The following is a 20,035-nucleotide window of genomic DNA, read 5'->3' as shown; positions in this document are numbered from 1 at the left end:
TATATATATACATATATATTTATATATATTTATATATATATTAGGTTAGATATATATATATATATATATATATATTTATATATACGGGTATGTATATATAAATATATATATTTATATATACGGGTATGTATATATAAATATATATATATATATATATATATATATACATATATATAAAATATGTATATACATATTTTTGGGCTCAAGCCATGTCGTCCTGATGGAAGTTCCTATAGGGTAGCTTCCTAGGGTATATTACAACTACGGCGATATTCCCAGAGAATTTACCTTAAGGTACCAGAATTCTAACTACTGGAGCGAGTATCCCTCGTGAAAGGGATTTCGCGACATATCAGAGGACGTATTCTTGACACGCCACATGGCAATCTGCATCCTGGACAGAGATTTCGTCTCGTAGGAGGGATTGACAAGAAACGAATTCGGGAAAGAAAAAGGGGAGCCGCTCCCAAGGCTTCCTTATCCTCCGATTCGTATGCGTGCCTGGCGCCAATCCTGGCGCCATCTGTATTCCTTTTTGCGTAGCTTAACAACTCGGTGTATTTTCCTGTGTTTCTCGCAAATCTTGGATTTATTCTACTTTTTCATGGCTTCTCCGTCTTCGTCGGCCTCTGATAAGTTGAGTATAATGTCTTTTATGTATAAATGTAGGCTCTTGGTAAATTTTTGAGTGATTAATAGGATTAATCTTTGATACAAGAGCCGTAGCCTACCAGAGGCGTCCTGGACGCTGTCGCTCGCTAGGTATAAGATTAGTTAGTCAGAGCGACATTCCTGGTTGTTTTGCGTTAATAAATTTTAGCTATTTAGCTTTACATAGGGTTTCCTTTCGTGCTTAGTATTATTTTGGCGAAGTATTCGCCATTCTGGCCTACGCTAGGCCATGTAGCCTAGTCATTTGGTCCTAGTACTTCATGCATGATTTTGTTTTTTCCGAGTGTAATAAAAATTTTATTGAAGCTTTAGGCTATGTTTTATACATTTAAGACTGTGTGGAATATTTCCAAGATAGTATAAGAGTGAGTTTCGGTGATTTAGGTAATCGATTCTCTTGGTGCCTAGGCTAGTTGCTTATGGAGCCTTAGTATACTTTATCATACTCCCCGGTTGCTTTCTTTTCTTCGGAGAAGGTATGCAATCCCTTTCCCTCTGTTTAAGCCTTGGGCTTATCCCTAAGTGGTTTTTTCCGAATTTATTTTCGATAAAACTATACTGGGGTGTTACTGTACCTTCCTGTTCCAGTAGTATGGTTCAAAGAGGGACGGAATAACAGAGTTTTTTAGTCTGAGTCTGTGTTTGTCTGGCTTGGGGTAGAGTCCCCTTCGCTGGCCTGACACAGACAAAGGGGGCTTAGCCTCCTTAGGTCACTACCGAAGGTTTCTGTGGATATGATTCCTTCTTTTGTGATCTACCAGACTAGTCCTTGTTGCTGTTCTCGGGGGAGGATAAGTTTCTTTCCCTGGGAGTAGCAACACCTTCCTTGCTTTGGTGCTCTGGGAGCTGGCAAGTATTGCTGGCCTTCCCCCTTAGATCTCCCTTAGGCTAAGTTTCTTGGCTGCGGGTGATCTGTCACTAAAGCAAGGTTGGTAGGACCCTCTTGTCCCTTCCCCCTCTTTCTCCGTAATGGCCTAGCCATTACTGTACTGTACGTCATTCTACATCTGGACCTAGTATAGGTTAGGATGTGGAATTGACTCAGCCCCTTGCCGGACGGCAGAGCTGCCGGCCGGCAAGGGTCTTATATTTTTGAGTGCTGCCCGGACCTCTCTTGGTCCCTCATCCATGCCTGCCTGTAGAGCCAGACGGCATTGGTCAGGAAGCCTGAATTAGATTTTCCCCTTCCTTATATGCACTCCTTCGGATTGCCGGGCTTGGAGGTTGTGTACACTCTTATCCCGGCATCCATTCTATTTTTCTTCTAGTGCTGTACCCGAGGTGTAGTCCTCTGGTTCTTTTGCTGCCAGCTGGCATCGGTCTTGTACCTTTGCCGGCCGGCTTGTGTCAGCCCTTGTCTGCCGGTCACCAAGAGTGTGGCCGGCAGCTGGGTACTACCTTGTGTAGTTGCCGGCCGGCAGCCATTGCCGGCCGACATTGGCTGTTGCCGGCCGGCAGTTGCTGCCGGCCGGCACATGCATTTGAACCAGAGTGCTGCCGCCTTAGAGCTGTTAAGTAGTATACTTTAAAGCTAGTTATGGAGTGTGCCGGCCAGCAAGTGCCGGCCGGCACGCATCCCCCTATACTGTACTAGTATTCTTCAGTATAACATATACAGTAAGAAGAAAACTATGGTAAGGGTTTTGGTACAGCACTGTGTGTTCTAACACTATTGTGTTTTCTTGCACATCCCTTTGCTGTTGCCCTACAGATAGGAAAGTGAGTTCTTTCCTGTCTATTATCTAGGATTTTAAAATCATTGCTTAGGTGTGAGCTCCACCTGTTTCCTCTGGAAACCTTGCATTGGTTACTCTAGAAGAGATTAACCATTTGATTTTATTATTTGGAAGGCTGCAACAATGGGTTGTAAGGGAAACACAAGTGTGTGTCTTTCCTTTATGAATTGTTATGCTATACTATGCATATCCAGTGATACATAGTTCACTTGATACTCATGGAAATTTCTTCTCTTTACAGGAGGACCCTCCGAAGTGTGGAAATGTTTTCTGCAACGTCCGCAGCAAGTACCTCTGCAGACATGAGTTTTGTAGGAGACACGCAGCATGCGCTGTCTCCAAGGATGATCTCCAGTATTGGGACCCTCAGGTATGTACTGTATGCACTAACCTGATTACTGAGGCTTTTGATTCCCCTAGGACGGCGGAATCAAGGGATATAGAAAGGGAGAAGCTTCGTACCTGGGTAAGGGGCTTCCAAAAGAACACCTCTGGCCCTTATCTTCCAAGTGAGAAGATAAGGGCGTATCTTTTTCCCAAGGCATCAGCTGATGCAGTAATTCCCCAGCCTCAAGAGGAGATCCCCCAAGATCAGGTCCAGGTGGACGTTGAAGTCGCGGTCGCGATGCAAGACATCCAGTTAGATGACAGGATGTCTGACGTGGACGAGCGTTTGGAATAAGACCTCCTGGCAGAAGGTCAGGATGAAGTTCAAGCCCCGGACGTCGTAGAGGATGAGGTCGACGAGGTGTCGGCTACTCCGGTTCAGATTCCGGAGCCTATTCCCTCAACATCGGCCGGTCTCCCAGTAGAACTGGGACAGGCCCTCTCTTCGATTGTTGGAATGATCCAACAAATGCAAAAGGAGAATCAGGAGAAGGCAGCTGCTATGGAACTGGGGATGCAGTCCCTGGCAGAATCACATGGGCCCCGGAAAAGGCTCAATGTGAAAGACCTTCTCTTTTGCTCAGATGCTAACCCATGGAGGTATGCTGAGCACATGCCGATGACGACTGGAAAGATCGTCATCTCGGATAAGCTGGGTTCAGTTCCCCTAGAGGAGGTGGAATTCTGGCCCAGCAAGGCATCATATCCGGACTGCTATGTCCGGCTGAGAAAAGAACCAGCTTCAAGGGAGGAGACAGAGCCGAAGGAGGTCATAATCATGGACCACGCTAAGGGTCAAGCCCTACTTTCATCCTCGATGAAGGAGAGGGGCTTCTCTAACTCGAAGGTAGCTGCATTGAGCAAGAAGCTCCCTTCCTTTGTGTCCTCTCCTGCTAGAGCCTTCCCCTTTTTACAGAAAGGGTTTGCGGCTGTCCTAAAGGCAGTCGAGGCCGGCAAGCCTTGCCCCTCCCTGGAGGAGTGTAAACCCCTGTCGCTGGCCCTGCCTATGGACCACAAAGACTGGAAGGATGTCCATCTGACGTTCTCAGTGGGAAAGTTGGAGGCTGATATTGCCGGACGGCAATTCGGCGAAGACCTCCCCAAGCTGTCCGACTCTCTTTTACGAAGAGAGTTCGAGACAAAAGAAAGACTGGCTGCCTCAATGTCTCATCAGACTACTCTTGAGAAGATGGCAAGTGACTCCAAGGTCCATGAAATGTTCATGGTGGTGGCTAAGACTCACCTAGCCACAGTGACAAAGGACCTTTATAGCTTCGTCAAGGCAAGGAGAGCTTGTAGGGAGTTCGTGTTCACCGGGGCTACGGTGAGGCACGAGCCAAGGAAGTTAATCTCCTCCAACATTTGGGGAAAAGAACTTTTCCCTACAGATGTGGTCAAAGAGGTTGTTGATAAGGCCGCCGTGGAGAATAGAAACCTTCTCCAGAAGTGGGGCCTGGCTATCAAAAGAAAGTCTTCCCCGGATGAGGGTCCTCAACCAAAGAGGAAGAATATGAGGACTAGGCTACCGTCTCGGCCAGCCAAGCCCTCTAGACAGCAACAGCAACTGCAATGGCCATTGCCTCCAGTGCCCCAGATGGTGGCACAAACCCCTTCGGTTTTTCCAACACTCCACCCCCGTTCTGGAGGAGTACGTTCAAGAACTGTTGGAGAAAAAGGTGATCCGAAAGGTGAAGTCCATCAAATTCCAAGGGAGGCTTTTTTGTGTTCCCAAGAAAGACTCGGAAAAGCTCAGAGTCATTCTGGACTTGTTGCCACTCAACCAGTTCTTAGTGAATTTCAAATTCAAAATGCTAACACTGCAACACATAAGGACCTTACTGCCCAAGAGGGCATACTCAGTCTCTATAGACTTGTCAGACGCCTATTGGCACATCCCAATCAGCCGTCGACTCTCCCCTACCTTGGGTTCAGGCTACAACAGAGACTATACGCCTTCAGAGCCATGCCATTCGGGCTAAACATAGCCCCGAGGATTTTCACGAAGCTTGCGAGCGCAGCTCTCAAACAATTACGCCTAAAAGGAATTCAGGTAGTAGCCTACCTGGACGACTGGCTGGTGTGGGCAGCATCCGAGACCGAATGCTTGCAAGCTTCCAGTCAGGTGATCCAGTTCCTAGAGTACCTAGGATTCAAGATCAACAGAAAAAAGTCTTGACTTTCTCCATCCCAAAAGTTCCAGTGGCTGGGAATCCACTGGGACCTTTTGTCACACTGTTTCTCCATCCCGACGAAGAAAAGGAAGGAGATAGCGGGCTCTGTCAAGAGACTTCTAGATTCCGAAAGGATATCAAGATGTGAACAGGAGAGGGTACGAGGCTCTCTCCAGTTTGCTTCGGTGACAGACCCAGTGCTAAGAGCACAGCTAAAGGATGCAACCGGAGTTTGGAGAAGGTATGCATCAAACGCGCGAAGAGATCTGAGAAGACCAGTGCCGCCTCGGCTACGTACTCTTCTCAGGCCTTGGTCCCAAGCCAGACATCTATAGAAGTCTGTTCTTCTTCAGCCACCTCCTCCGTCGATGACAATTCACTCAGACGCCTCAAAGGAGGGATGGGGAGGTCACTCTCATCGGAAAAAAGTCCAGGGGACTTGGTCCAAGCTATTCAGGACCTTTCACATAAACTTTCTAGAAGCTATGGCAATGCTCCTTACCTTAAAGAAAGTCTCCCCGCGTCACTCGATCCACATAAGATTGGTGATGGACAGCGAGGTGGTTGTGAGATGCTTGAATCGACAAGGGTCGAGGTCACCACCTCTCAACCAGGTGATGTTAGCCATTTTCCGATTAGCAGAAAAGAAGAAGTGGTACCTGTCGGCAGTTCACCTTCAAGGAGTCCGCAACGTGACAGCGGACGCTCTATCCAGGTTCACACCGATAGAGTAGGAATGGTCCTTAGACGCAGGATCATTCTCCTCCATTCTGAATCAAGTCCCAGAACTGCAGATAGACCTCTTTGTGACGAAAGACAACAAGAAGTTGCCCCTGTACATGTCCCCGTACGAGGACCCCTTAGCGGAAGCAGTGGACGTGATGTCCCTCGACTGGAACAGATGGTCCAGGATTTATCTGTTCCCCCCTCACAACCATCTGTTGAGGGTCCTCAACAAACTGAGATCCTTCAAGGGGGTAGCGGCAATAGTGGCCCACAAGTGGCCGAACAGCATGTGGTTCCCCTTGGCGTTGGAACTACAGCTGAAGTTTGTGCCGCTACCACATCCAGTTCTGACCCAGCGAGTCCAGAAGTCGACTGTCTGCGCTTCATTACAGTAAACCCGGACCCTGCAGCTCATGATTTTCTCGCCCTTGCGGTGAGAAAGCGTTTCGGGATTTCGAAAGCCAGCATAGACTTCCTAGAGGAATATAAGTGCAAATCGACTAGAAGGCAATATGAGTCATCTTGGAGAAAATGGGTGGCCTTTGTAAAGGCAAAGAATCCGCAGGAGATCTCAACAGACTTCTGCTTATCTTTCTTCATCCACCTCCATGGTCAAGGGTTGGCAGCTAACACGATTTCAGTGTGTAAATCTGCTTTGATGAGACCCATTTTATTTGCCTTCCAGATCGACCTAGGTAACGAGATCTTTAATAAAGTTCCGAAAGCCTGTGCTAGGCTCAGACCTTCAGCACCTCCAAAGCCCATCTCATGGTCTTTAGACAAAGTTCTTCATTTTGCCTCCCTGTTGAGCAATGAAGAATGCGCGTTAAAGGATTTGACACAAAAAGTTATTTTCCTATTTGCACTCGCGTCCGGGGCCAGGGTTAGTGAGATCGTAGCCCTCTCAAGAGAGGCAGGTCGTGTTCAGTTCCTGGATGGGGGGGGGGGGAACTGAACCTGTTTCCGGATCCTACGTTTCTCGCCAAGAATGAGTTACCCACCAACAGGTGGGGTCCCTGGAGAATCTGCCCTCTAAAACAGTGGTTCTTAACCTTTTTCAGTGCCCGTACCCCTTGATATGTCAGAAAATTTTCTCGTACCCCCATCCAATGTAAATACAATACAAATATATGAAAAGGATTAGTGATACAAGCCTTGCTGAAAAATTATAAGATTTCCAATTACAGAAGAAAGGTACTTTTTTTATTTCCAATAAAAAGTGTCAATTAGTAGGATACAATGAATAATAATGAGTATTACTACATGGTGCACACCAACACATTTTTAGTGGCTCTTTTGTTGTTGTTTCTCATTAATGATATTGTTCAAACGAGGTTCTTTCTTTGAAAGTGCCAGACGCATGTCATCACTTGCATCCAAACGGTTTCTGGATTTTGTTTTGATGTGTAGGAGCGTTGAAAAATCTGCCTCATATAAGCATGTAGTTGCAAATGGCACGAAGACCTCCAAAGCTCTCCTTGCTAACTGTGGGAATGCTTGGAGTTGTGCACACCAAAACATATCCAGTTGCATTTTTTCAAACTCCATTCGGATTCTGTCATTGGTCTGCAACTCCACAAGATAATCTTTCATGATATCATTATCATCCATGGAATCAAGGTTGAAAAGAAATGGATCCCGTATCCATCTTTGTGCCACAGAACCTTCTTCAAGGTGAAAATACCCTTGGAAGAACTGAATTAGTTCTTGCAAATGTTCTTTTACTTCACTCAGGATGGGCAGCTCTTCTTCAGCACTAGCAGCCTCATCAAGAGAAGGGAAGTTTGCAAAATTTCCACTTTCAATGCGCTTTATCCACATTGGAAGTTTCTTGGTGAGGGCAGATAACTTTTCTCTGGCAGTTATCATATTCATCGCTGTTCCTTGCATAGAGACATTCAGTTCATTGAGGCGCATGAATACATCTGCCAGATATGCCAGAGACAAAATGAACTCCCCGTTTTCAAAATGATCAGCAATTTCACTGCCTTGATTTCTAAGAAATTGCATAATTTCTTCATGAAGTTCAAATACACGTGTAAGTACCCTGCCACGGGAAAGCCACCTCACTTCTGTGTGGTAAAGAAGAACACTGTGCTCAGCGCCAATTTCTTCACAAAAAGATGCAAAAAGACGGTGATTCACTGCCCGTCCTGTGATGAAATTTACAGTACGCACAGCAACTGATAAAACAGTCTTCAATTTTTCTGGCAGCGTCTTTGTAGCAAGTGCATAACGATGCAACACACAGTGAGTGACTGTTATATGGGGAACCTCTTTTTTCACTAGGGTAGCAAAGCCTGATTCATTTCCAAGCATGACAGGGGCTCCATCGGTGCAAATTGAACCACACATGTTGAGAGTCATTTCATGTTCCAAGAAGAACTCTTTAACAAGACTGAACACATCAGTTGCTTTTGCAGTAGTTTTCAGAGGTTTACAAAATAAGAATTCTTCTACCACTTCTTTCTCCTTCACATACCGAACAGATGCCAACAACTGGTTTCAAAAACTAACGTCAGATGACTCGTCCAGCTGAATAGTCACTCTGACAGGACTAACTTTCAGATCTGTTATCACCTGCTGCAAGACATCTTGACTCATATCATGAATCCTTGAATGAATAATATCATTTGACAGAGGTATTTGTTTAAGCTTCTTTTCAGCTTCTGTCCCTAACACTATTCTTACCATTTCTAATGCACAAGGTTTAACAAGCTCCTCTGCGATAGTGTGAGCTTTTTTCTTCTTTGCACACAAAAGGGCAACTTCATAAGATGCTTACAACAAAGGTTTCTCAACTGGCACAAAACCTAGCTTTGACAGGGTACCACTATGATCAAATCGTTCCCGCTTGATCTTCAAGCTGTTTAAGTCATGTTCAGCATTTGTGCCTCCATGCCGATTGTTGAAGTCTTGATGGTTTGAGATTTGCATTCTCAAAGACTGTGCTGCAGAGGATGCACTGTGGTCGTTGAGTTCCATCTGCCTCAGTCATACAGGTAAAACCATAACGAATGTAGTCGTCGTTCCACTTGCGTTTCTTAGACATAGTTACTAGATCTTGATCACACCGATACTACATGGAAAGATGCAGGCCTGGATGTTATAACCGTTACAACATGTTACAATCGATATAGAATAACGTATCACCACCAACACAATACACAGTTCACCTAGGGATGGCTTGAAGTGTATGTTATTGTGGGAGGGTAAGGGCATTTTTTTACCAACTGAGACCATTTTTTACCAACTCAGTACAGTTTGACCTTCTCAGGACATTTTTTTTTTACCAACTCAAGGTATTGTTTTGATCAACTCAGGCCATTGTTTGACCAATCCAGGTCATTTATTTACCAAAGGAATTTTTTTACTAGTTCAAGCCATATTTTGACAACACATACCAGTTTTTGACCAAGTCAAACAATTTCTTGACCAACTCATCCCCGACCCCTCACCCTGGTCGAGCCATCCCAAAGTCCACTATATTCCTCCTCATGCACATAACAGTACCTTCAAAATTATATATCTTTTATCAATTATACATCTATTCTTGACAATATTAGAGTTATACCACACTAAAAAACATATTGTGACAAATAGAATGATAATCCAAAAATGATATTTCACAAATAAAAAATGACACACTCACCAGTAATTCACCTCAATACTATCAACAACTCGAACACAAACAAAATGCAGAACCAATTCACACTGTTCACATTGACTCAACTACACACAGCACAGTGCACATGCAGCATGTTTCAGTCAGGAACAACGCGAACACGAACCGTACGAGACATCAAGAAAACTCAACTACTGTACACACAGCACAGTGCACATGCAGCATGTTTCAGAGTCAGGAACAACGCGAACACAAACCGTACGAGACATCAACAAAACTCAACTGCACACAGCACAGTGCACATGCAGCATGTTTCAGAGTCAGGAACAACGCGAACACAAACCGTACGAGACATCAACAAAACTCAACTACACACAGCACAGTGCACATGCAGCATGTTTCAGAGTCAGGAACAACGCGAACACAAACCGTACGAGACATCAACAAAACTCAACTACACACAGCACAGTGCACATGCAGCATGTTTCAGAGTCAGGAACAACGCGAACGCGAACCGTACGAGACATCAAGAAAACGTATATGAAACCATAGAAAGCACAAGAAAATTGTTTACAGCACTAACTTAAAAAAGAATAATTTAGACAATTATAGTAAGAGAAATATTTGGAAAATACATGTTTTGCTTTCTCGTGGTAAATACAGTAGCTACTATTGCACTGGCTATCATGTCTCGTACCCCCAGGCTTAAGGTTTCGTACCCCTTGGGGGTACAGGTACCCCAGGTTAAGAACCACTGCTCTAAAAGAAGATGCATCTCTATGTCCAGTAGAATGCCTAAAGGTCTATCTTCGTAGAACTTCAGACTTCAAGGGTGGTCAACTATTCAGGGGAGAAACATCAGGCTCAAATTTATCTCTGAATCAACTCAGAGCGAAAATCACATATTTTATTCGCAGAGCGGATCCTGACAGTACACCCGCCGGTCACGATCTGAAGAAAGTTGCCTCATCCCTAAATTTCTTTAATTGTATGGATTTTGAACATATCCGTTCATACACGGGCTGGAAGTCTTCCAGAGTGTTCTTTCGCCACTATGCGAAGCAAGTAGAGGAACTAAAGAGATCTGTGGTAGCAGTGGGTCGCGTAGTTAACCCTACTGTTTAACTCTGCGAGGAACAGTGGTCTTAATTGGGACGATTAAGTCCAGGGTGAGTGTGTAGGTACATACTGTACTACAAACTAAATGAGCCGAGCGTTTTTAACGCTAATGTGATTAATTTATAATACAGACTTTTATGACTTGATACCTCGGTATCTTAAAAAAGTGGCATTTAATGTTTTTTCTTTCAGATAAACAAGTTCTGTTTACTATCATACTTATGCTTAAAGTTTTGGGTTATCCTCTTTTTATATATATATATATATATATATATATATATATATATATATATATATATATATATATATATATATATATATATATATATATATATATATAATTGCTGTTAACCTGTCTATTTATTGTCTGTCAATAAACTTGTTCTTGAGAACCTTGCGTCTCTTTCACCTGTGTCAATTTATTGGTATAATTGAGCATTTATTCTATGTACCTTATCTGGGATAATTCTAATAGAATTGTTCTGTTATGCAAGCTATGTTGCATTGGTTTATGTAGTTCCCTATTGGGAGGACTCCGTCCCATAAAGGGACGAGGGCGGTTTTATTAGTTTCTTCCTATGCGGATATAAACCTTTGTCCAATACAAGTATTGTGCGGATTACTGGTTAATATATATTGACGCAGTGGTTCTTTACAAACTATGCTTTACTTAATATAGGGCGAGACCACTATATTAGCTTGCCTGGTATTCATACATAGGTATATGTACTCTTCGAGACTTTTCCAGAGTCTAGTAGGACTCTTCCCTGTAGGGGGCAGGAAGCTCTAACATAGTTTATAGTTAGTTGAAAAGATGTATAACGGTAACATCTTAGGTCTCTAGGTCTAGTCGACCGGGGAAAAATTACCTCCGGGGAGTACGGCACGTTCTGAGAATCCACAGATACAGTAATGCTCTGGTACACTTCCATCAGGACGACATGGCTTGAGCCCAAAAAACGGATTTTTGGGTGAGATGGCCATGTCGTCCTGATGGACCCGCCCTTTCCTTTCTAAGAAAGGGCTGTAGGACCCCTCCCTACATACAGTATCTGTAGCACCTCGTGTACGCTACAAGGAATACAGATGGCGCCAGGATTGGCGCCAGGCACGCATATGAAATCGGAGGATAGGGAAGCCTTGGGAGCGGCTCCCCTTTTTCTTTCCCAAATTCGTATCTTGCCAATCGCCTCCTACGAGACGAAATCTCTTGCCAGCTCCAAGAGCACCAAAGCAAGGAAGGTGTTGCTACTCCAAGGGAAAGAAACTTATCCTCCCCCGAGAACAGCAACAAGGACTAGTCTGGTAGATCACAAAAGAAGGAATCATATCCAAAGAAACCTTCGGTAGTGACCTAAGGAGGCTAAGCCCCCTTTGTCTGTGTCAGGCCAGCGAGGGAGACTCTACCCCAAGCTAGACAAACACAGACTCAGACTAAAAAACTCTGTTGTTCTGTCCCTCTTTGAATTACACTACTGGAACAGGAAGGTACAGTAACACCCCAGTATAGTTTTATCGAAAATAAATTCGGAAAAAACCACTTAGGGATAAGCCCAAGTCTTAAACAGAGGGAAAGGGATTGCATACCTTCTCCGAAGAAAAGAAAGCAACCGGGGAGAATGATAAAGTATACTAAGGCTCCATAGGCAACTTAGCCTAGGCACCAAGAGAATAGATTACCTAAATCACCAAAACTCACTCGTATACTATCTTGGAAATATTCCACATAGTCTTAAATGTATAAAACATAGCCTAAAGCTTCAATAAAATTTTTATTACAATCGGAAAAACCAAAATCATGCATGAAGTACTAGGACCAAACGACTAGGCTACATGGCCTAGCGTAGGCCAGACTGGCGAATACTTCGCCAAAATAATACAAAGCACGAAGGAAATCCTATGTAATGCTAAATAGCTAAAATTTATTAAAGCAAAACAACCGGGAATGTCGCTCTGACTAACTAAACTTATACCTAGCGAGCGACAGCGTCCAGGACGCCTCTGGTAGGCTACGGCTCTTGTATCAAAGATTAATCCTATTAATCACTCAAAAATTTACCAAGAGCCTACATTTATACATAAAAGACTTTATACTCAACTTATCAGAAGCCGACGAAGACGGAGAAGCCATAAAAAGTAGAATAAATCCAAGATTTGCGAGAAAACACAAGAAAAAACACCGTGTTGTTAAGCTACGCAAAAAGGAATACAGATGTAAGGGAAGGAGCTGGAGAGGTCTGCGTTATTATGCCTTCGGAAGGTAACAATATTGGTATTCTCCGTAGTTTTTACTATCAATATATGTCATATCATAAAACATACTATTTGTATTGGAGTTTCATAAAAACGTTAGTGAAAATTAGATCAAATAGCAGTGTAATTACTTGATTGTCTCACCGATTTAAGTACATGTGACATTTTTGGCAACCCCCATTAACCCCCAAATGTAATGAAACTAACGATTGTTTGGTAGGGGAAATATTTCTCTGACAATTACTGTGAAGTTTATAATATCCAAAGAATTGAATTGTGGCTAGACTGCAAAGGCCACCAAGTTCACGTGCGTTTACTTTATAGTAATTTTATGCACAGATAGTAACATGAATGAACTAATAAAAATTGTAATGACTGGATGATGGGGATCATTAGCAATTAGATATTCTACTGCTAAGGAAATCTGTGTGCCAGGTAAGTAAACAATGTGTAGAGCTATTTAATCCTTGGGTTCTGGAACCTTCCATTATGTCATCCTGGTTGAGAAAGATCCCAAAATAGCCTACTTGATTAGAGCTGAACATAATTTATACCGGCCATAAATATCACCCTTTTGTCATTGGAGAGAATCATTCCCATGAACGAAATATAACATGTACGGCTCTCTTTTGACTATAAGTACAAATATGAAAATATGTGTATGTATGTATTTATATATATATATATATATATATATATATATATATATATATATATATATATATATATATATATATATATATATATATATATACATAGATACATATATATATATATATATATATATATATATATATATATATATATATATATATATATAACGTATGTATATATATATATATATATATATATATATATATATATATATATATATATATATATATATATATATATATATATATATATATATATATATATACATACATATATATATATATATATATATATATATATATATATATATAAATATACATATATATATATATATATATATATATATATATATATATATATATATATATATATATAATACATCGGTAATACATAATTCCCTTAAAATAATTTGTCTTTAGATGTTTAGGCTTTAAGTTAAGGTAATTATAATATTTAAAATACAGATAATATACATTACAAATATATATAAATCATATTCCATTATTTTATAATCAAAGATTTGGAACTCAGCCATAGATTTAGAAATATCATATTTAAATAATATATATATATATATATATATATATATATATATATATATATATATATATATATATATATATATATATATAAAAATATATATATATATATATATATATATATATATATATATATATATATATATATATATATATATATATATATATATATATATATATACAGGTCACAGCAAATACGTTGTCCGATAATCATAAGCCTATTTATAGATACCAACATTCTATAAAGTTGCCCTTGCTAAATGAACAGTACCAGTTACGTAAGAAGGTTTTCTTTTTTTTCTTTCTTTCTGGGGAGATCGGTGTGGGGGGGGGGGGGGCTAGAGTTTGTAAAGGCACTGACGGTGGGGTCTGAGAAAACACCCTTAGTTACGATTTCCTGGCATCTGACATGAGATTGTAACCTTATATTTTTTGGATGATTTTTACGTGACCAATTACAATTTTTACACATTGATTATAATGAAATACAAGTAAGCCTACTTGAGAAATTTACTAAAAACATGTTAACGATGTTAAATCTTAGGTATTGACCTATTCCTAACATCTCTGAATTAAGGGTTATCAGTTTTAATTAGGATTTATTCAATTTTATGTTTAAATTTTGATTAGCTTTTATGGAGGGTTCCCTTAATGTACAGGACCAAATAAGCAGCCCTTAAAGTGATGTAAAAGTAACTTCGTATAATTTAAAACCAGTTCACATTTCAAGAAAATGTCTGCTTATCTGACAGTATCTGAATAAAGCTATGAAAAATAGTCAAAGAACCTATTTCTACTCGAAAGTTTGTCCAGGATGCTCATGACCAACTTCTTTCTGTTACTAAAACTACAGTCTCCATCTTCCGAAAGGTATGCCTGGTTTGGAAACATCTCATTTGCATTTAATTTCAGGTTCCAATACTGATGCTTAGATATAAATGCTCTTATTTCTCGTTGCTAAGAGGAGATTGATTTTTTGTTCTTGCAGTTCCTTGTTCTGGGCATTTAAAGGCCAAAAATGTCAGCTAAGAATGCAAGAAGAGCTAGCCAGGTAGATTTTCTGAACTTTTATGCAAGTGTTGTTTTATTGTTTAAAAAAAAATGGTAATAATAATAATTCACTTGAATTTAAAGAGGCCACTCTGAATTTAGGATATTTCCAGGTAAAACCACTCAAATTCCGTAAAGAAAAGAAGGGTTGAATATTAAGCACCCCCATTTTTGTATGAATGACGAAGAAACTCATGTTTACTATATGTTTTTTTACAATACTAATAATCTTAATTAGATCATCAATGAATTATTTTTCTTCAACTCTCATATCAGTTTCCCTCACTTAGTACATCCATTACCCGCAAACAAATTATAAGATATCCCATTTGGAGTAATTTACTCTTGTTCACAGATCACTGCTCCACTTGATGGATGGTCTCAACAATGGGAAAATGTGGGCGTCCAGGAACAGACTCTGTTTTGACAGATGTTCGACCACACTTGAACTGACGATGTCAGTGTTTGCAACATCCTATAGTGTGGCAGCTTTTCTATCTGTCTCGGCGTGCGACCTTCCAAATACAGAAACCTCATCACTGATCGGTAGTCGACTGGGTCCACAGTCACACCTTACTTCAATATGACAGCTGTACAAAGAGAAGCAATGTGAGTCCAGCGCTGCACATTAGCATGTGACTTATACACTAATGTACCAATCCACATGTAAAATTTCAGTCAGATATGATAATCGTCAGTAGGTTAGGGATAATCTTCAATGAACACCCCTTGTAATATTGGTTAGGTGGCTTCTGACCAACTCCCCCATATTACCAAAACTACAGTCTCCACAGTTATACAAAAGCTTGGCCAGGTTTTGAAACCTTGTACTCTCATTAGCATTTATTTTTTGGTTCCAATACTGACGGTTTGATGCAAATGTTGGGATTTTCTTTCTGTTTTGCTAGGATGTGATTTGTTTTCTTTCCTTGCAATTCCTTATTCAGGGCATTTAAATGTCTAAAAATGTCAGCTAAGAATGTAAGTTGATTGTCTGAACTTCTCTGTAAGAGTGTTCTTTATTCCTTATGAAACATTTTAAGTTGAGTTTTAAGAGCCCCTTCTCAATTCAGGATATTTCCTCGTGAAAGCCATTCGACTACCATTTAGAAAAGAAGGGTTGAATATTTAGCACCCCAATCTTCGTATAAATCACGAACATACTTTTATTTCCTACATGCTTTTTACAATACTAATAATCTTGATTGCATCTTCAATGCATTCTTTCTCTTCAATGTTCATTCTAGTCTCCCTCATTTAGCACATACAATAACACCCTAAAATTCTAGATTATTCCATTTGAGATAATTTACCTTTGTTCCCCGCCCACTGAACTACAACTAACCACCTTAAGAGACCTAACCTCCAAATTACAGGTCAGGACCCGGTCGACGGAAGCTTCATCTTGTTGCATTACTATAAGAACCGAAATAAGTAAATTCTGATATGATGGAATTGAATGAAATTAGAACAGAGGGTCATATCTTTTGCTTCAGAGGACATCTAAGGAACAAAGGAAATTGAGTCGGTTTTCTTATTGACAAAAATTGTACACGTTACATAGAAAAAATGAATGATATAAGTGATCGAATTACAGGATCGATAATGAAACTAAATAAAAAGTATAAAAGGAATAGTGGAAGCAAGAGATTCTCTGTGAGGAAGATTTTGAGATATCTTGAGAAATCACAAGCTGCTATTTGCATTTGTTTTGGGTTATTTCTATGGCAACGTAGACCAAAAGAAGTGAGAAGAATTTGATAAAAACAAACTAAAGGTTATGAACATTTCTACTTTCAAAAAAAAAAAAAATATGAACAAAGAGATGCCCATATATGGAAACAAAAACCAAAATAGATTTTACTCCCAGTGAAAAAGTTAATTCAATTAAATGTGCAATAGTATTAAACGTGTTAAAGTCAATTGGCCAGTGAATAGGGTGAAGTAAGATTTGTCTAGATCTAAGAAAAGAAGGAAGAAACTAATATTAAGGAAGAAAACAAAGACTCATATAATATAAAAAAATGTCAAAACCTTAGTTTAGCAATGCCAAATAGGTATTCCTAGATACACAAGGAAATGAAAGCAAGTAAAGACGAAATGAAAAGTAATTTAATAAAATTCGTATTAGGATAAGCACAGGAGATAGGTGGAAAAGTTTCTAAACAAATGAGAAAAAAATACCAGAAAGCACAAAAATTATAATCAGGCAAAGATTGGAAATAGGGGTAAAATCCAAGAGAGATTAAATTGAAATAGCAGAATAATCTAAAAAAATAAACAAACTAAAACACTAAACATTCGTGAACACACTCAGAACAAAATTGAGGTCATACTAACGTATGAAATATACATCACGTTAATGATAAAGAAGACTTGGAACAGTGGGCCAACAGATATTTGCTATAACAGATGAAAATTAATAGATCAGCAAAAGCGATGGAATTATGAGATTGCAGTGTATCTCTCCACAATGCTATATAATATAAGAGATAACTTTTTTCAACAGGAATAATGAAACGTTTGACCTGGTAAAAAAAAGAAAAAAAAAAAAAAACCTTACATTTAAACGCCTGAAAAGAGAGAATGCTGAAGAAGAATGCCTAATAACTGATTTAATAATAAATGGAGGATATTTAATAGGAGTAAGTTTCGCTGAACTGTACACCAGATGTTTTCAAAACAGTTCTTTACGTTGAGCTGGAAAACAGCATCATTATATTATTTCGAAAAAAAGAAAAAAAAAAAAAAAAAAAACGATACACAAAAGACCTGAGAAATTACCGCCCAATATGTTTACTCTCAGTAATATATGAACTATTTGCAAAGATTATATTTGGTAAATTGAAAGCAAACTAGTCTTTAATCAACCAAGAGAGCACGCAGATTTCAGAAGCAGATATCCAACAACTGACCATATCCATGTTATTACCAAGCTAATGGAACAATGAACTGAGTATGTTAAACCAATATGTATGGCATTTGTAGTCTATGAGAAAGTTTTCGATTCTTTCAGGACTTCAACAGTAATGAGAACCCTTCAACAAGGAGGAATATATTATTCTTATGTTAGAACACTAGAAGGTTCTATATTGGTACTATAGCAAACCTAAATATACATAGATTCAATTACAAAAATCCAATTGAGAAAAACATAGAAAAGGGAATATTGTCTGTCTTAAACTATTCACAGCGTTTCAAAAAAAATTGATATCGAAAATGCAGGAATTAATATTAATGGGGAATAACTTAATAACTTAAAGATCACAGATGACCTAGTTCTATTTAGTGAGAATATGGAAGGAATTACAAAAGATGATAGAAGATTTGAATAGAGAAAGCAGATATGCATGAGTGGAAATTAATATGAGCAAAACAATGGAAATATTTAACGGAAAAAATACAGATAATCATTTGATAACCATTCTCTCCAAACATAAAACACTTTATTTTTAAGTGACATATTTCTATCAGAAATGTTTGGAAATATCCTTCTACCTTCTTTCCTATGGCAATAATTCCCAATTGTCTATGAAATATATCACCTTATATTCAATAGTCATAGAAATAAACAACGACTGCTCTATCTTCCTTGTTTCCCAATTCTAATTATCTAAGCATATTATGTAAAATGTATTCGTCATAAAAACATTAGATTTTTTTTTGTGTTAAAACTACATGATATACAAATAAAATCCAGTGAGTTAGTCTGCAGTTTAAAAGGTTTATCACTTATGCAGCAGTTGGAATATGAATATATATATTAACAATGTTATGTATTTATTTGGAATTCACGAAGAGAATGCTGTAAGGTTTGACTGCAATGATATCCAATGAAATTCCAGATGTGGATCACCTGTCAGTATTTATCACTTCAATAATTTCTCTATATTATATATCAAGAAGACCTTTGATGGCTAAGTGGAGTCTCCTTACGGTTATACATACTATTTCTGTCCAGTATGTTTAATGCAAAAGAAGATAAATAGATAACTTGTAGGTAAGAAAAAATCTTTGTATGTTAAATACGTCTTAGGCAATTTAGGCTGAGAAAAAATAATTCTACTATTCTTATGGTTAAGTTAGACTATTTATATGATTTTGGAAAGTTATTATTATTATTATTATTATTATTATTATTATTATTATTATTATTATTATTAGGACTAGCTAAGCTACAACCCTAGCTCAAAAAGCATGATGCTATAAGCCCAGACGCTCAAACAGTGAAAATAGCCCAATGACGAAAGGAAAAAAAGGAAAATAGAACATTTTAAGAAGAGTAAAGACATTAGAATAAATATCTCCTATAAAAACTATAAAAACTTTAACAAAAAAAGAGGAAGGAAAATAAGATAGAATAGTGGGCTCAAGTGTACCCTTAGGCAAGAGAACTCTAACCTAAGACAGTGGAAGACCGTGGTACAGAGGCTATGGCACTACCTAACACTAGAGAACAATAGTATGATTTTGGAGAGTTTTCCGAGAAGAGCTGCTTACCATAGCTAAAGAGTCTCCTCATCCCTTACCAAGAGGAAAGTGGCCACTGAACAATTAGTGCAGTAACCCCTTGGGTGAAGAAGAATTGTTTTGTAATCTGTGTTGTCAGGTGTATAAGAAGTGAGGAGAATATGTAAGAATAGGCCAGACTATTCAGTGTGGATGTGTGTAGGTAAAGAGAACATGAACCGTAACTAGAGAGAAGGAATCAATGTAGTACCATCTGGCCAGTAAAAAGGCCCCATAAGTCTCTAGCGGAAGTATTTCAACGGGTGGCTGGTACCCTGGGCAACCTACTACCTTACAAAGTTGCAAGATATAAGGAATCTTTATCCGTCTAAGCGAAGGAAAGATTTTAGTAACTAAGTGATGTAAAATTTCTACTCAATTGAATATTCTAACGTTTCAAAGAGTGACAAGAAATAAAACTATTTATCAAATACCTTCAATCATTATGATGTTTTCTTAGAGCGGAATGGAGCATCAAATGGTCCTTTTGCCTCGTGGTTCAACCAAGGCCAGAGATTGCATGGTCTCACCTGCATCTGAAACGTTATGTTTTAGATCCATCATAGGAAACTGCTTCCCAAATGACCTCTTGGC

The 20,035-nt window shown here is 39.2% G+C and overlaps 1 pseudogene; it reads right to left on the bottom strand.

Annotated features, from left to right (window-relative positions):
- Window positions 1-6,976: 6,976 nt before the first annotated feature.
- LOC137651579 (protein FAM200C-like) lies at window positions 6,977-8,744 on the bottom strand (annotated as a pseudogene).
- Window positions 8,745-20,035: the final 11,291 nt, after the last annotated feature.

This window comes from Palaemon carinicauda, chromosome 13, assembly GCF_036898095.1.
Source record: "Palaemon carinicauda isolate YSFRI2023 chromosome 13, ASM3689809v2, whole genome shotgun sequence".
In the NCBI taxonomy this organism is placed as follows: Eukaryota; Metazoa; Arthropoda; class Malacostraca; order Decapoda; family Palaemonidae; genus Palaemon; species Palaemon carinicauda.
This window is presented reverse-complemented; position numbering and strand designations above follow the sequence as displayed.